Here is a 20,502-nt window from a genome sequence, read left to right on the forward strand (position 1 = left end):
TTGGGCTTTCCTAAGAACTCCTCTTCAGATAGTCTCCACTTGGAATTTTGTACAGCTGGAAAATTCGTAAAGAGATGGGAGAGAAATCTGTATTCAGGTCAAGAAGCAACAGTTAGAACTGGACATGGAAAAACAGATTGGTTCCAAATCAGGAAAGGAGTATGGTCAAGGCTGTATATTTTCACCTTACTTATTTAACTTATATCTAGAGTATAGCATGAGAAATGCTGGGCTGTATAAAGCACAAGCTGGAATCAAGATGCCACGAAAAATATCAATAACTTCAGATATGCAGATGACACCATCTTTATGGAAGAAAGTGAAGAACTAAAGAGCCTCTTGATGAAGGTGAAAGAGGACAGTGAAAAAGTTGGCTTAAAACTCAACATTCAAAAAACTAAGATCATGGCATCTGGTCTCATCACTTCATGGCAAATAGATGGGGAAACAATGGAAACAGTGACAGACTTTATTTTCTTGGGCTCCAAAATCACTGCAGATGGTGACTGCAGCCATGATATTAAAAGATGCTTGTTCCTTGGAAGAGAACCAATGAGAAAGCCTAGACAGCATATTAAAAAGCAGAGACATTACTTTGCCAACAAATGTCCGTATAGTCAAAGCTATGGTTTTTCCAGTGGTCATGTATGGATGTGAGAGTTGGACCATAAAGGAGGCTGCGTGCTGAACAATTGATGCCTTTAATCTGTGGTGTTGGAGAAAAGTCTTGAGAGTCCCTTGGACTGAAAGGATATCAAATCAATCAATCCTAAAGGAAATCAACCCTGAATATTCATTGGAAGGATTGATGCTGAAGCTGAAACTCCAATACTTTGACCACCTGGTGTGATGAGCTGACTCTTACCCAGAAAATTGCTGGGTAAGATTGAGGGCAGGAGGAGAAGGGGGTGACAGAGGATGAGATGGTTGGATGACATCACGGACTCAATGGATGGGAGTTTGAGCAAGCTCTGGGAGTTGGTGATGGACAGGAAAGCCTGGAGTGCTGCAATCCATGGGGTCACAAAGAGTTGGACACGACTGAGCAACTGAACAACAAAAACAACAAGAATCCACTGTTATTGTAGTAGAGTCCTATTAGAGAACTATTGGTATGATGGTAAGTTTTGAGGGAGGAGAAGCATTCAAAAATCTTATGATTAAATATGAGTCTTTTAGTGGATTTGTGAGCTGTACATTTAGTGGAGTGTGTTTCTGAGCTGTGACCTTTGAAAGTGTTTCTTAGCCCCCACCCCCTGCACTTTTTTTTCTTTTCACTTTTTAGGTGAGACAGAGGGCTATGCAGTTTCTCCAGGTGGGATAAAGCTCTGAAAAAGTTTTTCCTCCAGAGAACAAGCCTTTGTTATAAAGATTGCTCAGGGTACATTTCATAATGGTTACTTTTCCTCTCCTTTCGCTGGAGCCAGAAAGGGGTGTTTCTTGGCTCTTCAGTGTAAGAAACTGGTGGAATCCCTGGAGGTAAAAACTGATGAAAGCATACAGATCCTTCTAAGACTGTGTTCCCAGGAGTTTCTCACTCAAACTAGTGCACTCTCAGCCTTGGGCAATTCATCCAAATTACCATTTAAGTGTTGCTACCAGTTTTGGCTCCAGTAGGTTCAGCTCCAGGATCTTGGCAATGAGGATCTGAATTTGCCTGTTTCTCCAGATTTCAGGCACTGAAGACTTATACTTTGACTTTTGTATTTAAATGGAATCTCCAAGTTAGCTGGATTTTGCATGTGTCCTTCTCACATGCAAATTAACCTTGGCTCTAAAATTACACTTGGTTTTCAAGCTTTTTGTTTAGGTTTCTTCTAGGGAGGCACTGGGTACAGAATTTTGTATCTAATGAATTCTTCAGCTTCTATTTCTTGGGCTTATGGAAACAAGGTTTTTTATCATTACAGAGGAGCACCCTGAAAAATCTTCCTTAGTTTATGTAATTCTTAGTTTGTGTTTGAAATTGAAAAAAACAGGAAGAAATCATTCGTGGCTTCAGATTTTTTTCCCCAATAGGAAATCAGAGCATTTGGTGTTAAAAGCTCTCTACTTATTCTGCTATTTTCCTCTCTTTTCTTTCATGGAATGGACTTATTTGAGAGTATGTAAGTGACTGTGGACATTAGTTTGAGTGAACTCTGGGAGTTGGTGATAGACAGGTAGGCCTGGTGTGCTGTGATTCATGGGGTCGCAGAGAGCTGGACACGACTGAGCGACTGAACTGAACTGAACTGAAGTGACTGGAAAGTGAAAAGTGGAAGAGTTAGTTGCTCAGTTGTCTGACTCTTTGCGACTCCATGGACTTTAGCTCACCAGTTTCCTCTGTCCATGGAATTCTCCAGGCAAGAATGCTGGAGGGGATTGCCATACTCTTCTCCAGGGGATCTTCCCGACCCATGTCTCGAACCCATGTCTCCAGCACTGCAGGCAGATTCTTTACCTATCTGAACCACCAGGGAAGCCCATGTAAGTGACTGGACTTATTATCTAATCTGGATAGAAGGAAGAGGATTGGCCTTCTTTGTTCAGGGCAGTGCTGGCTCATGAGACATGGAAGATTTCATGTCTCTTCCCTCAGATCATGAGGACATGTTTGTTGCAGCTGCATTTGTTAACCTGTATGATTGTCCTTAAGGATATTGAAGGAAGAAACAGACAGAACAGGCTCCATCTTGAAAGCAGGACTCCATCCTGGGCCGGATTGTGGACTTTAAGCTATATGCCCAGTATCTATGGAAATGACATACCAACTGGAAAACCAGGCCTCCTGGATGGAAGAGCCCCAGGGCTCATACTTAGACCCTCTGTTGCCTAAAAGAATACCCTAATTATCTGTGTAACCAAATAGAATCATAACTTCTATTATGCTTATTGGGATATGAGCACAGGCCTATTGATAATTGTCCACTGTTAACTACCTAGGCTTAAGGCATATGAATCATGGGTTAACTTTGATTATATCTTTCTTTTCCTTTGTTCAGACTAGTTTCAGGGAATTTGGGGGAGGTGGGTTTGGGCACGTACACTTAGGGTATATAAGGTTTTCAGAAAAACTGGTCAGGGTCCTTGGCTAAGAGGAGACTCTGCCTTGGGCCCGCCAGTGTAATAAACTGCACTCCACTATCTGCATTGTCCTTCTGAGTGAGTTTGTTTCCCAGAACGTGTGGCTACAACATTTGGTGCATTGGCCGGGAAACTCCTCACTTTGAGGAGACAAGTCCCATTTGGGACTACTCTGAGGCCTTGCAGCTAGAATCTTCTGGTGTGGGGGGAGGCGCCTCGCCCTTCTGGAAGGATTCTGCTTCTCAATGCCTGGACCTTTCACGTTAGCAGGTAATGGACAGCAGGGGACCTGAGCGCTCAGGTGAAGAGGAACCCACCTGGTAGGGTGGAAGAGGGGGCCTGATCACCCCCCTGGGAGGGACTAGAAGGGACACAGACCCACAGGAGCGTGGAATAGGCAGGTGGCAACGATTGCTTGGTGCACAGGTTGACAAGCATGTTAGGGCTTAGGAAGGAAATTTGTGAAGGTCATTTAGGAGGTCGTGTCCACGCCGTCTTGGGGAATTATTACCAAGCAATTGCCGGGGGATTTTTAGGAGTAGAAACTTGGTTTTTGTGTGCTCGTATTCTGCCCTCCCCAAGGAGGTGTTCCATCTGCTATGAAATTCTTGACCCCCTCGGAATTGTCAGGCTAGAAGGAGGGGGATGCATAAGTGAGTACCAACTGGCTTTTCCAGAGATGGCCTGGGACGTGGGATATTTAACCCATCTGTATTTTCATCCGCACCTGATCAAGCCCACCAAGGCAGAATGGACTTTAAAAGTTAAGGGAGAAACAGTCTTGGATCACGTGGTGTTCTGGTTTAGCTGTGCTGACCGGCAGGTGAAGACACACCAATCCCCCTTCTCCCTCTGGGATCTGGCAGGTTAGGCTCGTCTCACCCCAATTAGGAAGGAGGCAGAATGGCAATTTAAGTATCATTGAGTGGAAATATCAGAAGTACATAGGGTGCTGAGAACTTCGTAGAGAGAATGAAAAGAAAAAGTAGAAGAAGGTCTGAGAAGGTAAGCAAGATGGGGGGGGGGCGAGTGAATCTAAGGCAACTGTATTGGAATGCATGATTAAAAATTTAAAGAAGGTATTTGGAGGAGACTATGGGGTGAAGATGAAGCCTAACCGCCTCCACATACTCTGTGAGGTCAAATGGCCCCCTATGGGAGTAGGATGGCCACCAGAGAACACCATGAACTTAAAAATAGTGGAAGCAGTCTATACAGTAGTCATAGGAGAGCCAGGACACCTGGACCAATATCCATATATTGACTTATGGCTAGGGTTAGCTCAAGACCCTCCTACTTGGACAAGGTTCTGTATCCAGAAGGGAAAGGGAAAAATATTAATGGCACAAAAATGACTGATGATAAAAAAGGAAATTCTGCAGAATTTGGACGGGGGTGACCTTCACCTTCCCCCATACTGGATAATGATGCGCCTGCCTCCCAGTGCTCCACCAGGACCGGAGGCCACCTTAATGCCCGATCCAGGGTCAGGTGAAATTCCTGCAGCAGCCGCTGCTCCTCCGCCATCTCTCCCGGAGTTTGTAGAGCCACCATTTTGGCAGGCTCCAATCCCAGCAGTGGAGACCTCTGGTCAATGCCCCCAGAATTCCACCTCAGCTTGACCTCCTGAATTGTATCCACCTCTCCCGGTGAGTACTGATGGGAAGGGGGAAGAAAACACAGTAATTAGACAGAGATTGTGCTCCGCCAAGGAACAGGGGTAAAGAACCCCACTACAGATGCCCCTCAGAGAGCTACAACAGCCTCCAGTTCAGGACGCATGGGGCACTACCATCAGCCTCCTGTAGCCTATTATTACCAGCCATTTTCCTCTACAGATATATTAAACTGGCAGAGACATGCTCCACCATACTTGGGAGAGCCACAGCCATGATTAGGCTAATGGAGACTATTTTTTGAACCCACCGCCCTACATAGGATGACAATCCAACTACTAGTCTCCCTTTTCAGCACTGAGGAAAGACACAGGATCCTAACTGAGGCCAGAAAATGGATAAGAGAAATGGCACCTGAGAGTACTGCAAACCTGCAGCGGTGGGCAGAACGAGCCACCCCTGATAAGAGGCCCAATTGGGACTGTAACACAGAGGAAAGCAGGGGGCACCTGAAGAGATATCGGGTGATTATTTTACACGGTCTCAAGAGGGGGGCCCGAAAAGCAATGAGTATCGCAAAACCCTCCGAAGTGATTCAAAGGGAAAGTGAATCACCCTCTGAGTTCTGCGAAAGACTGTGCGAGGCCTATAGACTTTATACACCAATAGACCCAGCCAGAGGCTGCTGGGTCTCAGATGGTAATAAATGCAGACTTTGTGTCTCTATCCTACTCTGAAAATGTCAGATGGGGGGGGGTACCAAGTGACTCATGAATTTTTATACATCCCTGAATGCCCAGTACCTTTGTTAGGAAGAGACTTGCTGTCTAAATTGGGGGCACAAGTGACCTTTCCCCCCACGAAAGACCCACTGTTCGAGTGGGCTCAACCACCTATTTACTCTTCCTCTTAGTAACCCCTTAAGATAAATGTAGGTTGCACAATCTCCCGGAAAAGAAACTGGATGGGCTAAACAGTCAAGAGAGAGAGTTAACTCAACAATTCCCTGAAGTCTGGGTGGAAGACAACCCCCCCCTCCCGCCCCCCAGGCTTGCAAAACAAGTCCCACTGGTAATAGAATTCAAACCCGGTACAATTACGTTGGCACCCGCCTTGGGCCTGCCAGACCTTGCTAAGCCGTTTACTCTTTACGTGGTTGAAAAGGACAAGGTGGCTATGGGAGTGTTGTCCCAGATTATGGGGCCATGGGACAGACTGGTGACTTATCTCTAATCAGCTGGACAATGTTGCCACTGCGTGGCTGGGATGCTTACGGGCAGTTGCTGCAGTTGCCTTACTGGTCCGGGAGGCAACCAAGCTAACTTTGGGCCAAGATTTGTTCATAAAAGTCCCACATGAGGTCAACAGTCTCCTGTGAGGGGACCCCCATAAATGGCTGTCAACATCCTGGATTACTCAATACCAGGGACTGTTATGTGAGAACCCCCATGTTACTACTGAGCCTTGTCAGGCCCTGAATCTGGCCACTCTCTTTCTTGTGGGAGAAGGTGGGCCCTCACATGATTGCAAGGAAATATGCCAGCAGACCTGACTTGAGACCAGCCAATCCCGGACCCAGATTTGGTCCTAGACACCAAAGGCACCAGCCTGGTGAAACAAGGACAGTGACTGTCGGGATATGCAGTAGTCACAGAAGAAACCATTGTTGAGGCTAGCGCTCTGCCATCACACTGGTCCGCTCAACAGGCCAAACTATATGTTCTAATCCAGGCCCTCCAGCTGTCAAAAGGTAAGAAGACAAACATTTACACAGACTCCAGGTATGCTTTTGCCACACTACAGGGCTCTGTATAAGGAGAGAGGCCTTTGACAGCTAGTGAAAAAGATATTAAAAATAAGGAAGAAATTAAGACCCTATTAGATACTGCCTGGGAACCAGAAAGGGTTGCAGTCATACACTGCTGAGGACATCAAAAAGAGGATACCCCCCGGGCTCAGGGAACAGACTGGCAGATAAGACCGCTAAACAAGCATCTGAGGGCTTGGGGGTGACATGTGAAGCCCCTATTAAAGCTCTCATATTGGCGGAACTACCTGAGCTAACGCTGCTGCTGCTGCTAAGTCACTTCAGTCGTGTCCGACTCTGTGTGACCCCATAGACGGAAGCCCACCAGGCTCCTCTGTCCCTGGGATTCTCCAGGCAAGAACACTGGAGTGGGTTGCCATTTCCTTCTCCAATGTGTGAAAGTGAAAAGTGAAAGTGAAGTCGCTCAGTCATGTCCGACCCTCAGCAACCCCACGGACTGCAGCCTACCAGGCTCCTCCATCCATGGGATTTTCTAGGCAATAGTACTGGAGTGGCTTGCCATTGCCTTCTCTGGAGCTAACGCTAGACTCTCCAAAAAACACTGAAGCCCAAAACCAACTAGCCAAAGCAGAAGGGGCCATCAAGACTGAGAAGAGATGGTGGGAATTGCCAAATGGCAAATTATTGGTACTGGAGGAGCTGGCATCCACTCTGGTAAGCCAGACACACCAAGCGACCCATCTAGGCCATGATAAACTGGAAGAGCTAATTTGAAAATATTTCTTGGTTCCCTGTCTCTCTTCCCTATGCAGGACAAAATCTCAGAACTGCATTGCCTATTCACAGATCAATGCTGCCTCTCAGCACAGACAGAAACCTCCAGGGATTCAGGTAAAAGGCACTCTGCCCTTTGAACACCTGGAAGTGGACTTAACTGAAATGAAACCTCACCGACATTGCCGTTACCTGCTGGTCATAGTGTGTACGTTCTCGAGATGGGTAGATGTTTTTCCTACCCAAACTGAAAGAGCATCAAAAGTAGCCTGGTACCTGCTTAGGGAGATAGTTCCCAGATTTGGATTTCCTACCAGCATTGGATCGGACAATGGCCTGGTTTTCATAACTGATTTAGTATAACCAGTAAGCAAAACTTTAAACATCAAGTGGAAAGTACATACAGCATATAGGCCCCAGAGTTCTGGGATGGTGACTCTCCAAGTGGATCTTAGAGACTGACTGTTCCTGGGTGGACTTGTTTCTGACGGCTCTGCTCAGACTTAGGATGACCCCACAGTCCCATGGCTCTTCTCCATACAAAATTGTGTATGGGAGGCCCCCTCCCATAATAAAACAGGTGTCAACAAATTTGCCTCAGGTACAGGGAGGTGAGATTTCACAGCAGATGGAACAACTGGATAAGATAATAAATCAGGTAACTAAGTTTGTACAAGAAAGGGTGCCATTCCCCCTTGGGGAACAGATTCATGAATTTGTGCATGGGGATCAGGTGTGGTCACATGTGGAAACATGACTCCTTGGCCCCACGTTGAAAGGCTTCATATACTGTTGTTCTAACCAGCCCTACTTCAGTTAAAGTTGCAGGTGTCACTCCCTGGATCCTCCACATGAGGGTGAAGAGAGCATACCATGCAGAACTGGAGGACACCCAGCGGACTACACAGAAGGACCCCACTGACCCCGTGAAACCAAGGTCATCTTAAAGAAGAAACAGAGATGAAACTCTACAATCAACTGCTGCTACAAGGACTTGCTGTATCATCTTGAGACTAACCATAGTTTCAGTACAAAGAGGACTCTGTGCTATAATTAAAGTTAAATGTGTATATATTCCTCATTTTTCTGGCTATATATCAGTCACCCTAGATGACATGAAAGGTCAGGTAAAAGTTATGTCTGATGATAATCTTCCTTTTTGGACTTCAGTCCTGTCTTGGGTGAAGGGTGATTGGTGGAAAACTATATTTACCATTGTTATAGTTGCCTTGATAGTTCTGCTTTGTGGACCTTTATTTTACAATGTATTATGAACTTTGTAACCCAAAGGTTGATGTCGTTCTCCCAAATTGGAGGTCAGAGAGTCAGAGTGCAATACATCCCTATGAATGATGCTCATACTATGAGTTAAGAGCATCAAGAGGGGGGAATGAAGGAGGAAACAGACAGAACAGGCTCCATCTTGAAAGCAGGACTCCATCCTGGGCCGGACTGTGGACTTTGAGCTATATGCCCAGTATCTATGGAAATGACATACCAACTGGAAAACCAGGCCCCCTTTATGGAAGAGCCCCAGGGCTCATACCTAGACCCTCTGTTGCCTAAAAGAATACCCTAATTATCTGTATAACTGAATAGAATCATAGCTTCTATTATGCTTATTGGGGTATGCTGCTGCTGCTGCTAAGTCGCTTCAGTTGTGTCCGACTCTGTGCGACCCCATAGACGGCAGCCCACCAGACTCCGCCATCCCTGGGATTCTCCAGGCAAGAACACTGGAGTGGGTTGCCATTTCCTTCTCCAATGTGTGAAAGTGAAAAGTGAAAGTGAAGTCGCTCAGTCTTGTCTGCCTAGTAGCGACCCCATAGACTGTAGCCCACCAGGCTCCTCCATCCATGGGATTTTCTAGGCAACAGTACTGGAGTGGCTTTATTGGGGTATGACCACAGGCCTATTGATAATTGTCCACTGTTAACTACCTAGGCTTAAGGCATATGAATCACGGGTTAACTTTGATTATATCTTTCTTTTCCTTTGTTCAGACTGCTGCTGCTGCTGCTAAGTCACTTCAGTCGTGTCCAACTCTGCGTGACCCCATAGACGGAAGCCCACCAGGCTCCCCCGTCCCTGGGATTCTCCAGGCAAGAACACTGGAGTGGGTTGCCATTTCCTTCTCCAATGTGTGAAAGTGAAAAGTGAAAGTGAAGTCGCTCAGCCACGTCAGACTCGTAGCGACCCCATGGACTGCAACCCACCAGGCTCCCCCGTACATGGGATTTTCTAGGCAAGAGTACTAGTTTCAGGGAATTTGGGGAGGTGGGTTTGGGCACGTACACTTAGGGTATATAAGGTTTTCAGAAAAACTGGTCAGGGTCCTTGGCTAAGAGGAGACTCTGCCTTGGGCCCGCCAGTGTAATAAACTGCACTCCACTATCTGCATTGTCCTTCTGAGTGAGTTTGTTTCCCAGAACGCGTGGCTACAACAATATAGCCACATATCTACCACCATTGTGTATGGTATATCTTAGAAAGTGAATTGTTTAAGAAGACTTTAAAGATATAAATGATATTTTTATTTCTTTATATTACAAAAACTGGAAAATAGAGATAAATAACAAGTGATTTTATTTCACAATTTCCCCCTTTTATCTATTTCCTTCCCTTTTTTTTCTTATACATGTTTTTCATATAACTGCAGTCACAGTAAATGTAACTACACAATGTAGTTAATGTGACTATAGAATAGTAAACTTTTAGTCCTTCTGATATGTAGGATTTTGCCACCCACAACACCAAGAAATTCTTCAACACCAGCTGGGTGGTCAATTCTGACACTATCTACCCTGAGATAGCATCGGATTCCACAGGTTAAGGGCTCAGTCCCACAAGACTGCCTTCTGCTTTGGATGCCAATCACAAGTTCAGGCTGTTACCTGTGTTTCTGACAGACTGGCTATAGATCAGAGATTCCCATGACCCCTTCCCTGGGTTCAATTGACTTGCCAGAGCAGCTCACAGAACTCGGAGGATAGTTTTCTCACTGTTGGGGGAAACATATTGACTGAAATAACCCACTCTGGCTAGGTACTATTTGTATGAGTTTTTTTTTATGACAGGAAGTCCTGGTATTGGAACATGGACTAAAAAGCCACCAACTGGAAGAATTCGGAAAAGGTTAAAAGGAGATGCCATGGGTCCTACCACCTCCCAGTATCCTTGCTGACATCCATCTTGACTGAGCAGTGTGTACTCAGCAATGTGTGGCCAAGCCAGAAAGGGCCTTGAGTCTGAATGATTGGCCAGAGACAACCTGGAAATGAATCCCATCACCATAAAACCCATGACTGTAAGCCACAAGGCAGAGCAATCCTCCTGGGTTCCCTCTGCTGCTCTTTGCCCAGGCACCCCTTCCCAATAAAGTCTCTTGCTTTGTCAGCACATGCATCTCCTTGGATAATTCATTTCCAAGTGTTACTCCAAAACCCATACTCAGGCTGTGGAAGGGGTCTCCCTTTCTGTACCATCACTAGATTACCAGTTTATGACAAAAGATATTAAGGGATAAGAATCAACAGCCAGATAAAGAGACATTTATGAAGATCCTGGAACAAAGGAACTTCTGTCTTTCCCCATGGGGTTTGGGGATACAACATGGTAGCATTTGAACATACTCTGGTTTGCCAACCTGGAAACTCTTTGTACCCGTCCTTTTAGGTTTTTAATGGAGGCCTCATTACACAGACTTGGTTGATTAAAGTCACTGGCTATTGGTTCAAACTGCAGCCCCTCTGCCCTGCTTGGAGATCAGAGGATGGAATTGAAATTCCCAAGCCTGTATTCATTCTTGGTTCCCCTGGCAACCAGTCATCCAAACCCCATCTTTAGGGGATTTCTTTTTTTCTTTAAATTTTTGATGTGGACCATTTTTAAAGTTTTTGTTGAATTTGTTACAATATCACTTCTGTTTTATGATTTTGGATTTTTTTCTTTTGGCCACAAGTCATGTGGGTTGTTGGCTTCTCCCTGACCAGGGATTGAACCAGCACCCCCTGCACTGGAAGGTGAAGTTGTAATCGCTAAACCACCAGGTAAGTCTCTGAGGGATTTCTAAAAGTCATCTCATTAACGTAAGCTCAGTTGTGGTTGAAAAGTCCTTGCTATGAATAACAAGACACATTATTTCAGGAAGCCACTTGAAGAAATGAGGACAAAAGACCAAATTTTATAATAAAAGATGCCCCTTCACTCTTTCTTTTTAAAAATTGAACTGTAGTAGATTTTACAATGTTGTGTTAGTTTCAGGTATACAGCAAAGTGATTTAGTGATACACACACACACACACACACACATATGTCTCCACTTTTTCCAGATTCTTTCCTTACAGATTATCACAAAATATTGGGTATAATTCCAAGGGTTTTAGGAACTGTGAGCTAGGAACCATGTCCAAAGACAAAAATATGTATTTATAACATATAATTTTATATATCAGCTAAGTTCAGTTCAGTACAGTCGCTCAGTTGTTTCCGACTCTTTGCGACCCCATGAATCGAGCACGCCAGGCCTCCCTGTCCATCACCAACTCCCAGAGTTTACTCAAACTCATGTCCATTGAGTCGGTGATGCCATCCAACTATCTCATCCTCTGTCGTCCCCTTCTCCTCTGCCCTCAATCTTTCCCAGCATCAGGCTCTTTTCCAATGAGTCAGCTCTTTGCATCAGGTGACCAAAGTATTGGAGTTTCAGCTTCAACATCAGTCCTTCTAATGAACACCCAGGACTGATCTCCTTTAGAATGGACTGGTTGGATCTCCTTGCAGTCCAAGGGACTCTCAAGAGTGTTCTCCAGCACCACAGTTCAAAAGCATCAATTCTTTGGTGATCAGCTTTCTTCACAGTCCAACTCTCACATCCATACATGACCACGGGAAAAACCATAGCCTTGACTAGACGGACCTTCGCAAAGTAATGTCTCTGCTTTTTAATATGCTGTCTAGGTTGGTCATAACCTTCCTTCCAAGAAGTAAGCGTCTTTTAGTTTCATGGCTGCAATCACCATCTGCAGTGATTTTGGAGCCCCCCAAAATAAAGTCTGACACTGTTTCCACTGTTCCCCCATCTATTTCCCATGAAGTGATGGGATCAGATGCCATGACCTTAGTTTCCTGAATGTTGAGCTTTAAGCCAACTTTTTCACTCTCCTCTTTCACTTTAATCAAGAGGCTCTTTAGTTCTTCTTCACTTTCTGCTATACGGGGAGTGTCATCTGCGTATCTGAGGTGATTGATATTTCTCCTGGCAGTCTTGATTCCAGTTTGTTCTTCCTCCAGCCCAGCATTTCTCATGATGTACTCTGCATATAAGTTAAATAAGCAGGGTGACAATATGCAGCCTTGACACACTCCTTTTCCTATTTGGAACCAGTCTGTTGTTCCATGTCCAGTTCTTTTTTTTTTTTTTTAAATAGGAGGGTTTTTTTCCTCATTAAGAGTACATTCTTTAATAGGACTGTATCTGAATAAGAACTGCATACAAACAGAATATATACCTTAACACAAGATAACAAGGAAGGAATATTTTACATTATATAGGGCAGACATTCAGTTGGTTCAATCACGATGAGTTACCCTTCCAACCAAATACTCAGTTTTAATATGTATTACAAATGTTCCGGTCAGTTCGGTATATGCCGACAATCAGATAGCTTTAACGTTTAGTAGTGTGGAGCACACTTAACTGTTTCCAAAGGGATACGTGATGTGGTCTTCGTTTCAGAGCAGCAAAAGTGACTGAATTACTGTCTGCTCTTTAATGTTTCAACTAACCATTCCATTGCCTCATCAAGGCCAGTGCCTTTGGTTGCTGAAGTTTTGAATATTTGCCATTTTTGGTCCTTCAAGGCAGGTAACCCAAGTGAATATGCCATTTCTGAGGGAGTCATTGCCTGTTCCATGTCCTGCTTATTCGCAAACACCACTAAAATGGCTTTTCTCAGCTCTTCTTCCTCCAACATGGCAACTAACTCTGATTTGGAAATGCCAATTCGGTCTCGGTCACAACTGTCTACTACATAAATGACTGCATCTGTGTTTGAATAATAACGTCTCCAGTATGGCCTGATGCTTGTCTGTCCTCCCAAATCTCAGACTTGGAATTTAAGGTTCTTGTATGTTACTGTCTCAACATTGAATCCAATGGTAGGAATAGTAGTCACGACTTCTCCAACCTGTAATCTGTACAAAATTGTAGTTTTTCCTGCTCCATCTAATCCCAAAATTAAAATCCTCATTTCCCGAGTTCCAAACAGACTGGAAAAAATGCTTGAGAAAAAACCACCCATGATGAACCGCCTGTCCGCCTTCGTCGATTGTCGGAGACTGGCCCCGACCTCGGCAGCGACTCCTACTCGAGTCTCAGCGCCGCCACCTCCCCTCGCCTAGGCCTGCACTGTGGCTCCGCCTCAGACTCTTGGCTCCCAGACAGTTTCTTTGGAAGCTTGGTTGGCCAGCAACTTCCACGTTGGACCTCCAGGCAGGGTCCATGTCCAGTTCTAACTGTTGCTTCCTGACCTGCATACAGGTTTCTCAAGAGGCAGGTCAGGTGGTCTGGGATTCCCATCTCTTTCAGAATTTTCCACAGTTTCTTGTGATCCACACAGTCAAAGGCTTTGGCATAGTCAATAAAGCAAAAATAGATGTTTTTCTGGAACTCTTTTGCTTTTTCGATAATCCAGCGGATGTTGGCAATTTGATCTCTGGTTCCTCTGCCTTTTCTAAAACTAGCTTGAACATCTGGAAGTTCACGGTTCATGTATTGCTAAAGCCTGACTTGGAGAATTTTGAGAATTACTTTACTAATGTATGAGATGAGTGCAATTGTGCTAAACTTGGAATTATATTCCTAGTTTATATTTTGTAAACTTTTATTTAAAAATTAAATTAAAAGAGTAAAATAGAAACTTTCCTGGAGGTCCAGTGGTTAGACTTGGCCTTCCAATGCAGGGGTTTCAGTTTCAATCCCTGCTTGGGGAGCTAAGATTCTGCATGCCCTGTGGCCAAAAAACCAAAACATAAAGCAGAAGCAGAATTCAGTAAAGACATAAAAAATGGTCCATATTAACAATAAAATAAAAAAGTAAATTTACGACCTCTTAAAATATTATAAGTTGCAATATCACATACACACAGTTAATGTTGAGAAAGCAGGGTACAATTTGTCATGGCAGGCAAGAAGGTACTGTGCAACTATCTGACCTCCACTCTCAGTATGTACTCGCAGTGGGGCCAAGGCTTCAGGGGATTTGACTCAAAGGTATTTGTTTGTTTCAAAGTCATATTTTCTGATGGCAGTTAGGGGAGATGAGATTAGAAAGGGTTAACAGATGGTTTGCAGTTAGTTCCTTCAGGAACCCTGCTGACTTTTGTACAGTAAAATAATACAGTTCTAATTTGGGAGAGAATTTTGCTACTGTGACACTAATACAGCCCCAGGCTATTAGAGGATTAGATGAGCCCAAAGCTTTATGAGCCATCCGCTGTGGCACTGGAGGGTGATTCAGCATGTCGGTTGCTGGGAGCAGAGCTGTTAATTGGAATGGGAGAGAGAGGAGCCCTGGTTTGGCAGATCAGGTTTAAATGGGTGGATTGTATGACGGGAGAGTTTTTCTGTTCTCTTTTGGCTTTGGTTCAGTGCTTATAACCAGACTGTCCTGCTTCCAGCTGGACATTACTTGTCTTGAAATGCCTTTTTTTTTTTTTTGTCAGTTTGTAGTTCCAGATCTCATAAGGGCTTGGGTAAGTGTGAGGGGCAATATAGTCGACTTTCACCATCTGACTCTGATTTCTCTGGAACTGTATTTTACTTTCCAGCTCATTTCATTCTGCTATCAGCATTGTCCTACGCTCCTTCCATCCTAACAATAGAGCAGGCATTGCGGCAAGTTTATTTTCAGTACAGTTCAATTCAGCAAGTGTTTATTCGGTTCCTAATTAGGTGATAGGGCTTCCCTGGTGGCTCAGATGGTAAAGAATCTGCCTGCAATGTGGGAGACCTGGGTTCAATCCTTGGGTTGGGAAAATCCCCTGGAGGAGGGCATGTCAACCCACTCCAGTATTCATGCCTGGAGAATCCCCATGGACAAAGGAGTGTGGAGAGCTACAGTCCATAGGGTCACAAAGAGTCAGACATGACTGAGTGACTAATACTAACTAACTAATTAGGTGGTAGGAACAGAGGATATGGTGGCCAAAGACCTGAATTTAGGAACTACTTTTACTACTTAGGTAACTTGTAAGTTTGATTAGGTTCTATTTGTTTATTTTTATTTCTACAGCCCTGAGAGACTGACCTAAGAAAACATTGTTATGATTTATGTCAGAGAATGTTTACATATGTTCTTTTCTAGGAGTTTTATGATGTCATTTTTTTTTTTTTTTGTCATGTAACATGTGGGATCTTAGTTCCCTATCTAGGGATAATAGAACCTGTACTCCCTGTCTTGGAAGCACAGAGTCTTAACCATTGGACTGCCAGGGAAGTCCCAGTATCATGTCTTATGTTTAAGGTTTTAAGCCATTTTAAGTTTATTTTTGTGTGTCGTATATGAGGGTGTTTTCTAACTTCATTGATTCACATGGAGCTGGCCAGCTTCGCTAACACCACTTGCTGAAGAGACTTTGCATATTCTTGCTTCCTTTGTCAAAGATTAATTGATTGTAGGCATGTGGGCTAATTTCTGGGCTCTCTAGTCTGTTCCATTGATTCATATGTCTGTTTTGTGCCAATATCATGCTGTTTTGGGCTTCCCTTGTGGCTCAGCTGGTAAAGAATCTGCCTGCAATGGGGGAGACCTGGGTTCAATCCCTGGTTTGGGAAGATTCCCTGGAGAAAGGAAAGCCTACCCACTCCAGTGTTCTGGCCTAGAGAATCCCATGGATTGTATAGTCTATGGGGTTACAAAGAGTCGGACATGACTGAGCAACTTTCATATCACATCACATCATCATGCTGTTTTGATTACTGTAGCTTTGTAGTATTGTAAAGTCTGGGAGGATTATGCTTCCAGTTTTGTTCTTTTTCCTCATGATTGCTTTATCAAGTCTGAATCTTTTGTGGTTCCATATAAATTTCAGTATTATTTTTTCTATTTCTTTGAAAAATGTCATGGGTAAATTGATAGGAATTACATTAAATCTCTAGATTGCTTTGGGTAGTATGGCCATTTTAGCAATATTAATTCTTCCAACCCAAGAACATGGGATATTTTTTCATTTTTTTGAGTAATCTTCGATTTCCTTGATCAATGTTCTATAGTTTCAGCATATAACTCTTTCATCTCCTTGTCAGGTTTGTTCCTGAGTATTTTATTTTTTGATGCAATTTTAAGGGATTTTTAAAAACTTCTTTCTGATATTTGACTGTTAATTTTGAGAAATACAACAGATTTCTATATGTAGTAACTCGTTTTTCTTATGGCTAATTCTTACATTTGTTACTGTTGCTGATTTTTCCATTTTTAATAAAATCTATTGACTTCCTATAAACCTAGGGCTTCCCTGGTGACTCAGATGTTAGACAATATGACTATAATGCTGGAAGCCTGGGTTCAATCCCTGACTTGGGAAGATCCTCTGGAGAAAGGCATGGCAACCCACTCTAGTGTTCTTGTCTGAAGAATTCCATGGACAGATAAGCCTGGCAGGCTCTAGTTCATGGGGCCACAAAGAGTCAGACATAACTGAGCACATGCACACACATACCCACACACACACAGACACACGCTGTTCCATCAGGACTGAAAACCAGAGGCACAGCAGCTACAAGGCACAGGCCTATTTCAGGAGAAAACAATATTACAGGAAGTTTACTAAGCATTTGTCCTACTGCAGTGAAGAGGTCTTATGATGTAAGCACTCCCAGGACCCCCCTTTGGTTCCAGTGTACACACTCATTCAGGACAACACACTGTGGACAGGTCCTCAACCAATTATGTGCTGCCCATCATGTCCTTCCTGACTTGCTTTAAGGACCCAGATGATCCTCTCATCCCCCATGAAGCCTTCCTGACTTGCATTTCACATTCTATTTCTCTTACTGGTTCTTACTAACCAGGGTGCTGATCCCTCAGCTTCCCTGAAACATTCTCTCACCTTGCTGTCTAGTGTGATGTGTTCACTGTTTCTATGTTTAGCACTTTTGCCCTACACTAATGGTGGGTACTTTTGGGTGATGGTGGAGCTGAATTCCATTTGTTTATATCCCTCTATTCTGTCCAGAGTGTCTTCTTACACATACAGACACACACACTCACAAAAACCCTCCCATTACCTCAACCGGCAGTTATCAGATTATGAACAAATAATGACTGAGGGGAATATTAATATCATGTGTATATAGTTTTTTGTAAAAAAATTTTTTTTCACATGATTTGTGCATCAATTTTCATGACAACTGGGAGGAGGATGTGTTTTACCTTTCTTTTTTTTAAAAAAGATTTTGGTTTCAATGTGAGCCGTTTTTAAAGTCTTTGTTGAGTTTGTTACAATATTGCTCAGTTTTTGCTTTTTGGCCATGAAGCAGGTACGATCTTAGCTCCCTGACCAAGGATAGACCCTGCATCCTCTGCACTAGAAGGTGATGTCTTAACCACTGGCCTACCAGGGAAGTCCCTGCTTTACCATTTTGATAACTGGTAGAGGTTAACGTGGAGGTTCAGGGAGGTAGATATCATACAGGACTGGCAGCCAGACTTTTCTTTTTGACAGTCAAATACCCTTTATTTTGGACACAAATGTTCATAGCAGTTTTATCTGTAATAGGCCCAAACTGGAAACAACCAAAATATCTAACCTTCTGAAGATGAGTGGATAAGCAAACGGTGGCAAATCCATACAATAGAGTAGTACCCTGCTATGAAAAGAAACAAACAGCTGATGCATACAACATGGATAAATCTCAAAATTATACTGAACACAAAAAATCAGACAAAAATAGAGTGCATCCTCTAGGGTTCTACTTATGTAAAACTCTAGGAAATGCATAAAGAATTCACCTGCCAATGTAGGAGACGCAGGTTTGATCTCTGGGTTGTCAGGAAGATACTCCAGAGAAGGGAATGGCAACACACTCCAGTATTCTTGCCTGGGAAACCCATGGACAGAGGAGGTTAGTGGGATACCATCCATGAGGTGGCAAGAGTCAGAAATGACTTAGTGACTAAACCACCACCACACCGCTACTAGGAAATGCAAACAAACTTATTGTGACAGCAGATCCTGTGGCTGCTTGAGGATGGAGTGAGTCAGACACTTTTTGCCACACACTACAGCCCACTCTCTCAGGAAAGGAGAGCTGGCAGACCCTCATCTCCATCAGCTCACAGAGGGGCAGCTCACCCCTGGCAACACACAAGTAGGTAGGCACATCTGTGACCTGATGAAGCTGGCAGAGCCCAGGTGTCCAGTCTCCCAGGCTCCTTAGACCCCACTTCCTCTCAGACAAATGTGGGACTGTTTTGTCATAAAAATACAAGTGCAGCCATAAAACATGTCTTTGTGGGGAAAAAAGTTCCCAGGCCTAGGAATGTGTGTGTGTAAATGTGAGACAAGCTAAGACAGGTGTCCCTAACCCTCCCCCAAACCGGGGGGCCAGGGTGGCCAGGTGTGAGCTCATGCTAACCTATGACATAAGGGGAACCCTGAAAGGCCAGTGGCATTTGATACCCTCTGTATCGGACTTAGAACAGTTTCCCAAAAGCTTTGCATTCCCTGAGTCAAGAGCTCTATATTTTTTTTTCCCCAAAACGTGTATTTCAGCAGAAATTTAATCCCTAGGGTTCCAACTCCTTCACACTTACATCAGTTAAAATGGCATTTCTGACGAGACATGTGATCCTCCAGGAGCCTTGGGAGACTAAGCTCGGCTTGGTAGCCCTTCTTGTTTCTTGACCTTAAACCAAAAAAGAGGAAGTCACATTTCACTTTCCAGATGATCTTGACAGAGTCTTCCCTTCATATTGGCCTGGATTGAATCCCTTGCTCTCATGGATTCTTTTGGCCACATTGTCCTATTGCTTTGCCTGATGGAAGCAGCTGTCAGACCCTGGGCTGTGGCCGGCAGGCTGTGTCCCTGAGTTCCAGCCCCCCAGCTGCTCTGCAGAGCTGACTGGAATTGGGCTGGGGCTCTATAGGATGTCAGGCATGTTGCAGTTCTGGAAGGCTCCTGGACATTCTCTTTCACTTCCTTGTTTCCCCCTTATAGAAATGAAGAAACTGACTTTGCATGAAACTTTTCACTTTCATGCATTGGAGAAGAAAATGGCAACCCACTCCAGTGTTCTTGCCTGGAGAATCCCAGGGACAGCGGAGCCTGGTGGACTGTTGTCTAGAGTCAGACATGACTGAAGCGACTTAGGAGCAGCAGCAGCATGCCCAGGGAGTAAGAACTTTTCTAGGATCAAGCAAATAATGAATAGAGAGTCCCATTTTTTTTAAGGACTGAAACTGCCTGTGTGTTTGCATGTGATCCATCGTGTCCGACTGTTTGCAACCCCATGGACTGTAGTCCATCGGTCTCCTCTGTCAATTAGATTTCCCAGGCAAGAATACTGGAGTGGGTTGCCATTTCCTTCTCCAGGGGATCTTCCTGACGAAACTGCCTGACATCATGCTAAATGTCCTACATTGATTATTTTATTTATTTTGTCCAGTAATTCAAGACTATGTCATTGTTAGCTACATTATACAGAATGGGAGAAAAGAGGCAGTTTGTCGAAGGTCACAGTGCTTCTGTGGCACGAAGAAGATTGGAAACACATGCCCATGTTTGTGTGTTTCTCTTAATAAATGTGTTAATTGGTTCCAGCAGGACTTAGGGGTGTGAGGAAAGACAAGAACCCAAGGCTCTCAACACCTGTCCTCTAATGTCTTTCTTGATTTTGACCTCTAGAATATCTGTTTATTAATTTTTGTTGGAGTATAGTTACCTTACCATGTTGGGTTAGTTTCTGTTGTACAACAAAGTGAATCTGCTATATGTTTACATATAAATTCTCTTTTTAAGATTTCCTTCCCATTTAGATCACCAACCTTCAGAACATTTTATATAACTACTGTGTGCTAAGTTGCTTCAGTCATGTCTGACTGCAACCCTGTGGTCTGTAACCTGCCAGGATCCTCTGTCCATAGGATTCTCCAGACAAGAATACTGGAGTGGGTTGCCCATGCCCTCCTCCAGTGGATCTTCCTGACCCAGGGATCCAACCAGTGTCTGTCTCCAGCACTGGCAGATGGATTCTTTACCACTAGTGCCACCTAGGA

At 44.0% G+C, this 20,502-nt stretch overlaps 1 pseudogene; it reads right to left on the reverse strand.

Moving 5' to 3' along the window:
- Positions 1-12,668: 12,668 nt before the first annotated feature.
- Positions 12,669-13,629, reverse strand: LOC129557351 (ADP-ribosylation factor-like protein 1 pseudogene; annotated as a pseudogene).
- Between the last annotated feature and the right edge of the window lie 6,873 nt (positions 13,630-20,502).

Source organism: Moschus berezovskii, chromosome 7 (assembly GCF_049115385.1).
Source record: "Moschus berezovskii isolate FMDL1 chromosome 7, NW_MosBer_1.0, whole genome shotgun sequence".
NCBI classification, from domain to species: Eukaryota; Metazoa; Chordata; class Mammalia; order Artiodactyla; family Moschidae; genus Moschus; species Moschus berezovskii.